Source organism: Tamandua tetradactyla, chromosome 8 (genome assembly GCF_023851605.1).
Source record: "Tamandua tetradactyla isolate mTamTet1 chromosome 8, mTamTet1.pri, whole genome shotgun sequence".
Classification (NCBI taxonomy): domain Eukaryota; kingdom Metazoa; phylum Chordata; class Mammalia; order Pilosa; family Myrmecophagidae; genus Tamandua; species Tamandua tetradactyla.
The window spans coordinates 9,337,925-9,347,203 of NC_135334.1; positions in this window are offsets into that span (position 1 = coordinate 9,337,925).

The following is a 9,279-nucleotide window of genomic DNA, read 5'->3' on the forward strand; positions in this document are numbered from 1 at the left end:
TTCAGTATTACTCAGTTCTGTCCTTCACACCCCATAGACAACTTTCTTTTGGATTTTACACCCAAATTTTTCTGAAATGCATTCACTTTCTTTTCTGAATATCCAATGCCTTATCTAACCAGCCATCTCTTCTCACCTGAACAGATTTCTACCTGATCCGCATATACACTCTAGTGCTTCTCCAGAGCCATTATCCATTCTGTATCTAAAACTACCATTTGTAATATATATTTTTTGTTTTCCATGTACCCCTGACTAAAGATTAATTTTAGGCAAAGACCAAAATCCTGGTATTTACATTTCCAGCTTCATATAGAACTCTGGATATTCTTGTTATAGTTGACCTCTCAGTTCCTAGATTGCATCACAGTCCCTGACTCCTTTGGGCCTTTGCACATGCTTTTTTTTCCTGCCTGAAATGCCATCCAACTTCACTGTACCTAGCTAACACCTCCTTCTCCTTTAAGCCCAATTCAATCATTACTGTCTTAACAAAACAAGCCTTCTTTGACTTCCTAAGTCAACAACCAATACTAATGTTTTCACAGCACTTTTTAAGGAACCATCAAACTGTTTTCTATAGTAACTGAATTTTACATTTCCTCTAGCAAAATAAGTGTTCCAACTTCTTCACATCCTCACCAATACTTTTTATTTTCCTTTTTGTTTTTTTTTAATCATAATCACCCTACTGGGTGTGAAGTAGAGTCTCATAGAGCTTTGAACTTGCATACCTCTAATGCCTAACGATGTTGAACATCTTTTTATGTACTTATTGGCCACTTGTATATCTTCTTTGGAGAAATGTCTATTTAAATCCTTTTCCTATTTTTAAAATTGTGGTATTTGCATTTTCATTTTTGAGTTATAAGCATTCTTTAAATATTCTGGACACCAGACCATTGCAAGTTATATGTTTTGGCATTGGTTTCTTCCATTCAGTAGGTCCTATTTTCACTTTCTTAATAATGTCCTTAGATGAACAAATAATTTCAGTTTTTGTGAAATCTGATTCATCTGTTTTGTTTTTTGTGCTGCTTGTGCTTTTGGTGTCATAGCTAAGAATCCATCATCAAATTAAAGGTCATGAATATTTACCTCCATGTTTTCTTTTAAGAAGTTGATGATTTTTTTTTTTGTACGCTGTATTGTGAGGTCACATTTCTTTTTTTTTATTTTTCATGTGAGCATCCCGCTATTGCAGCACCATTTGCTGAATTTTTCTTTGGTTAGTTTTTGTTTGTTTGTTTGTTTGTTTGTTTGATTTTGGGGGAAGTGCATGGGCTGGGAATCGAACCTAGGTCTCCTGCATGGCAGGCGAGAATTATACCACTGAAATACCCTTGTACCCCCCAGAAATTTATGATTTTTAGTTAGTATAGGTAGGCCATTGATTCATTTTGAGTTCTTTTTTTCACAAGTATGCCTGCTTTCAGCAATGCTGTTCAACTTTGTATTGGAAGTTCTAGCCAGAATAGTTAACACACAGAAAAAAAGATATCCACACTGGAGAGGAAGAAGCAAAACCATCTGTATTCTAAGATGGTTTAAACCTATATAAAAATCTAAAATATTTTATAAGAAAATCTTTATAAACATATAAAACCCCAAAGATTTTACACACACACACACACACATGCATAAATAGTTAAAGCTAATAAATAAATACAATGAAGTTCCAGGGTTTAAGATCAATGCAGAAAAATCAATGTGTGTTTCTATACACCTGCAATAACAATACATAAAGGAAATTAAAAGAACAATTTTATTTAAAATAACTTCCAAAAGAGTAAAATACCTAGGAATAAACTTAACTAAGTATATGAAAGACTGGTACCCTGAAAACTCCAAAATGTTACTGCAACAAAGAAATTGTAAATGTATGGAAAGACATCCATTTTATGGATTTGAAGACCTAATATTGTTAAGTTGGCAAAGGGTTCTATAGATACAGTGAAATTTCTATTAAAATTCCAGTGGTCCTTTATGCAGAAATGGAAAAACTAATCGTAAAATCTATGAGGACTTGCGAAGGATCTCTAATAGAAAAAACAATGTTTACTCCTTTTTTATATTTCCTTAAAGTATAAAGTTAGGTTATTAATTTAAGCTTATTCTCATTTTAGTGTAGTTATTTACAGCTACAAATTTCCCTCAAATGCTGCTTTCATTGCACCACATAAGTTTTTGTATGTTGTGTTTCCTTTTCTAATTTCACATGTGAGTTCTCAGACTGATTTATTGTTTATAAGTTTGTTACTTAATTTCCACATAGTTGGAATTTTTCTGTTTTCCTTCTGTTATTTCCTCACTAAATTCTACTGTGGTCTGAGAAGATGCTTTGAATCATTTCAATATTTTTAAGGCCATTCAGAATTGTTTTGTCATCTAGCATATGCCATTTCCTGGAGAAAGTTCTATGTGTGTTTTGTGTATCTATTGGTTAGGTCTAGTTGCTTCACAATTTTGTTCATGTCCTCTGTCTCCTTATTGGTCTTCTATCTAGATGATTTATCCATTATTGAAAATGGGGTGATGAAATCTCCAACTAATATTGTAGACCTGTCTCTTTCTTCCTTCAGTTCTGTCAATGTTTAACCCAGATATTTAGGAGTTCTATTGTATGGTGTCTATATGTCCATATCTTTTGTCTTCTGATTAACTGATCCTTGAACAGTTGATTTTCATTTCTTCATTTTCTTAAATCTTTTCTCTTTCTGTGCCTCAGCTGGATAATTTCAAAGGACCTATCTTCAACTTTGATGATTCTTTATTCTGCCTGCTGAAATCTTCTATTGAAACTATAGGCTAAGTATAGATTTCAGTATTGTACTTTTCAACTCAGAGATTATTTTGGTTCCTTTTCATAATTTCTAACTCTTTAATGATAGTCTCTATTTGTTCATACATTGTTCTCCTAATTTTCTGTATCTTTTGCTCGTGGTTTCCTTTAGCTCTTTGAACATTTTTAGGACAGTTAATCTCAAGTCTTTGTTTAGTAAGGTCAAAATCTGTGCTTCCTCAGTAACAGTTTCTGTTAATTTCTTCTGTGAATGAGCTATATGTTCTTGCTTCTTTGCATGGTTTATAATATTTGTTGAAAACTGAATATTTTGAATATTACAATGTGTAACTCTTTATAGGAAATCAGATCCCTGCTTCTACTCAGAGTTTTGTTGTTTCATTTTGCTGTTGTTGTTGCTTTTATTTGCTGCAGACTATAGGTATTTTTTTGTAACTTTTCTAAAATAATTTTGTCAGGTGTGGTCTTGGAAATTTCTGTTACGTTAGCTTGTATTCAGCAAGTGTTTTCAGAGATTTCTTTGAATGCAAGAAGTGAGGGAGGGAGGGGTAAGGAGGAGGGTGGGGGTAACAGAGAGAGAGACAGAGAGAAGAAACAAAACCAAGAACAAAAGATGAAGAACCCGATTCACCTCAAAAAAGAAAAACTTCTCTGCCTTTGCATATTGCCTCTGTTTTGAAGCAGTCCTTCAATGCTTAGCCATTGAGCTGTGCCTTATTTTTGAGAACAGTGCCTTAGCCTTCAGCAACTGCTTTTACTGGACCAGCATTGGTCAGAAGTTTAATCTTAGGATTTTCTCAAGTCTTTTCTGACCATCATTCTTACACACTGGGCATGCACGTGGCTTTCTAAATTCCTCTGTATTCAAGGGTACTTTCAAATGTCTTAATTTCCCAAAGAAACATTCTTTCCAGATTCTTCCAAGATATGTTGGCACTCTTTTATGCCACAACCATATTTTTCCCTAAGCGGCATCTCAGAAGGCTTTTGCAGACTGATCACAACTTTTCCAATGTGATTGAGTTGTGGCTTACGCAAAACAAAAGCAAGAATCTTGTCCTTCAAGTAACCCAGGAAGATTTTCACAGACAAGCAGAGTTCTTTGTGATAAGTTGTACTCTACTTCTAGAAGTAGAGATCAGAGTCCCAAACTAGAATGCTAGATGCCGTCTTCAAGAACCCAGTAAGATGGGAAGTGGTTGGGGCATGGACAAGTATAAATACCCCGACTTTTCCTTGATTTGTCATTCATTTGGGTGCTGTAAACCTCAGACTGGTCTCTAGAGTTCTGGAAAAGTTGGTTCTAAAAATTTCTACTTGACTTTTTGATGTTTGTCTGGAGGCACAGGTGCTTGGAGCTGCCTAATCTACCATGTTCACTGACTTCCACCTTCCTAACAGTGATTTCTAATAAGGCCAGAAAATTTCACCAAAATGATAAGAGTGGAAATTATATTGCAATAAGCTGAGAAGTGAGTGGAAGTGGGAGATTGAGAGAAAACTATGCATACCACTCTTTTATGAAGCTTGACTATTTCTAAAGAAAGACAAGAAAGAAGCAGGGTAAACTAAGGATTAGCATAGGTTGGTTTGGTTTATTATGGTCTGCTTTCCAAGAGTACTTGTATCTTTAAATAATAGTAATAACACTGACCATTTATTGAAGATGTCATTGTGTATCATACTATGCTAAGCATTTTCTCCTTACTTTTATGAGAGAGGTACTATCCTAATTTTGAAAATGAGGACAACAAAGGAATGAAATGTTGGGTAACTGTCTCTAAATCACACAGCTAGCAAATAATGCACCAGGAATTCAAACCCTTATCTACCCAACTCTAATAACTATGTTTCCCCAGTATTGGTTATCCACACATCTCCTTCATGATTTTTTGCATTAAATCCTCAACCATGCAATGTTTCCTTTATTTACTCAATATTTTTTTCTTTAAATTAACTCATTTTTTTTACTATTGATTGTTTTTTTCGTGTCCAAGGGGATTATTTTGCATAAAGATAAACACCCACCAATTGTATTTTATTAAACATGCCATATATTAAAATCATATACATTTAATAAAATTGAAACAATTGTATTTGCACACATTATTAATACAATTTCCTTAAACAATTCACTAAGTTACAAATTTAGTATGGCCAATGCTTTTAAATGCTTCAAACACTTTAAATAGCAGTAAATATACACAAATACAGCTATCGTAAATGACAATGCTTATATTAAACTCTATTCTAAATTATAGGTACTATGGGTTTGGGTCATATTGTCATTATTTATGCAGTTGATTTTATACTTACCTAAGTAATAGTTATACTCATTGTGATAATTTCCTAAGGTTGTTCTGAATCATTTTTCAGAGAGTCCCCAGGGTTATAGTAATTTTACTGGACAAAAAGGACAAACAATACCATTGCACACTAACCAAGGTTAAAGAACCTATGGTATAAATTGCTGAATTCTTTGTCAAGATGCATGTGGTTTATTTTTCTCAAGGTGGCTCAAACCACAACCACATAACATCATCCTGAGCTTCCTCTTCATGCTAAACTTCACTACTCGTGTCTATAAAGCTTTAGTGTTCATGCTTTTTACCTAGGTTTCAATATTTTGCCACTTGAGAGCTTTTCTCAAAATTATACCTTCTTTGATCATTGTTTACCTGGTGTTGTCTGACTGTCCCGCCATCATATTATATTAACTTGCCACTGTTCTGCTATCATACTATATTTACTCATTTTTTTACCATTATTAAAAAGAAATGCATGCCTTACTGTTAATTTATCTTAATTAGAAGGGCCAATTGGGGGTTGTGTGTTCTAAGATATGTGGAATAAATTGCGCGTTTAGATTTCTTTTAGCAGTGCAAAGAATTTGACTCATCTATCATCTTGATACAAATTAAAAATTGGTAATTCTTGGGTATTGAACTATATACCCAAGAAAAACATGTTATTAATCTTAATCCATTCCTGTGGTGTGAATCCAATTGTAAATGGGAAATTTGAAGATGTTCTTAATTAAGATGTGCCAAAAATGAATGAGGGTGGTCTTTAATCCAGTACTGTAGAAAATGTGAGCCAATAAATTCCTGTTATTGAGCCAACCCATTATGTAGGATTTGTTTTAGCAGCTGAGAAACTAAGACAGCAATAGATTGAATAATGTTTGCTTAGTAATCAAGAGACCTCTTTCTTCCTGTATATTCTACCAAAATATGAATGACCAATTTTAATGATTCTGTGGTACTGTTTCCAATTTGTACAGTACTATTTAACTCACCCCAAGTTCCCTCTATTTTCCCAAATCTTTTTAAATAGATAAAATTAAAAACAAGTCTATGCTTTTCAATCATATACTTAAAAGAATAAAATAAAATACCCCTAACAACATTTCACTACAAACTAAATCACTGAAAATAAATTTTTTCCTTTTATTTTATGTCCTTCTTTTGTAAAGCTTCCTAGCCTTTCAAGTCTAAGATTAACCATAACTATTACCCCTTTTAATTTTCAAATTATTATAACTTGCCTAATAGTGCTTCTTTAAGTAAGCTTCTTTTTTGTTACTTTCCTTGAGATTCCTAAAAATGTCCCTGCTTTCTGTTAACTGTAATGTTTTCCAAAGCTATACAAAGTTTGTATTCCCCCAAACAACTCTCCTGAGCATTCTGGTTCCTGTTCAGTGGAAAACATTAGAGATCCAAAACCACCTCCTAGAGGTGAACATGAAAGTTGGGGATGAGTAGCAGTGCTGGGGCAGCTGCTGGTCCAGGCTTAGTCATAGTTGAATCTATTTGTTCTTTTAGGGTCATGCATTTGTTCTCAATTTTTTTAAATTTAATATGGCATATTGATGTTCTGTACTATTTGTAGAGAAGGCTGTGATTTCCATCTCTGCTAAATGTATTATACAATCATATACTTTAAAATAACTTATTTTTGAAAGGAGGGTTTAGATCAGATCTGTAAATTTACCAGACATGTACATTAAAAAATTAGATACCAATACACAAACACATACAAACACATACAAGCAAAAATACAAAGTCTGAGATTCCTGGTAACCATTAGTTTCATCTGAGAATTGTTCTATGTCTGGCGAAATGAAAGAAAAAAGATATTATCAATTGTCAGAGAAAGTCCAAAACCTAATAGCACCAAATTGAATCTTTCCAGTTGATTTAAGCAGAAAGAGAGAAAAGAAAATAGAACTGTAATAAGATTTCTTTCTATGATAGTCTATATTATTTAATTACATGTCTTTACCATCTGAAATTAACCCTTAGAAAATTCATAGCAGGATATGCCACAGGGAGTCAAACAGAAAACCATGCCTCATATTGAGATTCCAGTTGTGAAATTAGGAAGGGTTGGACATACCCATTGAACCCCTCAAATTCTATTCTACAGGAATATGCTTATTGCATGTAATTGTGGCTTTATGGGGCATGAAAATTAAAATATTGCAAATTTTGTGGTCTTTCATAACTACTTGTTGCATATTTGAGTTCAATAAATACTAGCTGATATTAAATTAGCGTGTAAAAAGTAAATATTTTGACAAAAATCATATGGCCACCAAGAGGGAAGCCAAGATTTAAACTTGGCAACTATTACTTTAGAACTAATAACCTTAATTTTTAAACTATTCACTCTTATTGGAGTCTTGATTCATCGACATGTTTAACAATTATTGAATCATTATCAGATGGACATATAAACAGGTAACTGAGAGTGAAAATTAAAATCCTAATTCCTTTTCTGGAATAGTGGCATGAAGAGTTCTGTAGTCCCATTCCCAAGAGAAATAACCATAATTGGCCAAAAATCCATTAAAAGCCTATGGAAATTGTCCTCTGGGCATGAAAAAATTTTATTCAAGTAAATATATTAATTCTTGGTAAGAGCAGCAAGAGTCTGAGGCACACTGAGCCACGGCCTGCTCACTTCCTACCACCAGGTTCAGCATAATGGAAACTCTGGTCTGGCTGGAGGTGGCCAAGAAAATGGTGCTCCCTCTTCCTACATAAAGGAACAGACAAAAAACTCCAATGATTAATGGCTGAAAACTTCCTGAATTTGATGAAAAGCATTAATCTACTTAGGAAGCGCAATAAATTCCAAATAGAATAGACACAAAGATACTCGCACCTAGACACAAATTAGTAAAAACACCGAAATAGAAAGACTAACCAAAATCTTAAAAGCAGCAATAAAAAATGGCTTTTCATGTGCAAAAGAATCCAGTAAAATTAACAGGTAACTTCTCATCAAAACAATGGAGCTAGAAGGCAGAAGAATTTAATAAAATTTCTTATATCCATCCAAAACAAGGGTATTTAAAAGTTAAGGTAAAGATATTCTCAGGTAAACAAAAACTGGGAGAATTTGGCATGAGTATAAACACTTGAAAGAAATACTAAGGGAAGTTCTTCGAGCTAAAAGCAAGTCTTTGCCTAGGAGGACTGACTCCAGTAAATAAATTCTACATGAAAAAGTACAACCCAGTAAAGTTAATTATGTAATTATAAAAGATAGTAAAAATACTTATTTCTTTTCTTCTCTTAATTTATAGCTGTAAACACACATTTGAAAAAGAATCAGGATTTCAAATCAATAAACTAACCTTCTACATTGAGACACTGGAAAAATTAGAGCAAACAAAATCTATGCCAAGCAGAAGAGAAGACTTCAAATGTATTAGATTGGGAATAAAATGAAATAGAAAGTAGAAAATAAGGAAAATAATAGTAGGTTTTTACAAACATCAATACAACCAACAAAACTTTAGCTAGACTAACCAAGTCAAGCAAAAGTGGACAAAGATTATAAAATTATGAGAAAAAGAGGGAACATCACCAGCAACTTTACAGAAATGCAAAAGAAATTATGAAAAAATACTATGAACAATCTGTTAAAAAATTAGATAATATAGATAAAATGGAAAAATTTCTAGAAAAACAATGAACTATCAAAACTGATTCAAGAATCAAAAGAAACCCTAAACAGACCATTAATAAGATTCTTTAAAGAAGTCAGGAATGAGGCCTAAGAAACAATCATTGGATTTAGTGATTAAGAGATTACTCCAATGCCCAAGTGAAATTTATATCAGAAATGCAAAGCTGGAGATGCAAAATGGTGGAATTGGATGTTGTACACATCACTCCCTGCACCAGAAAAAAAATGAATGAGCTGGGAAAAGAGGTTGGAAATTAATTAGGTGGTAAACCTGGAACCAACCTATACAGTTAGGACAACCATGGGAGCACTGGAGTAAGGGAGAGTCTGCTGAGATTTCAGCTTTTCTAAAAAAAAGTTATGTGCAAACCAGCAACCAGCCCTCGGGTTGGCTATGTAAACCCCAGCCAGGTAGAGTCAGGGTCAGCAGTGGAAATGAAAGAAGTTCCGTCAAAATGGAAACACCCAATATTCTTATAAGAACACTTAATATTGTG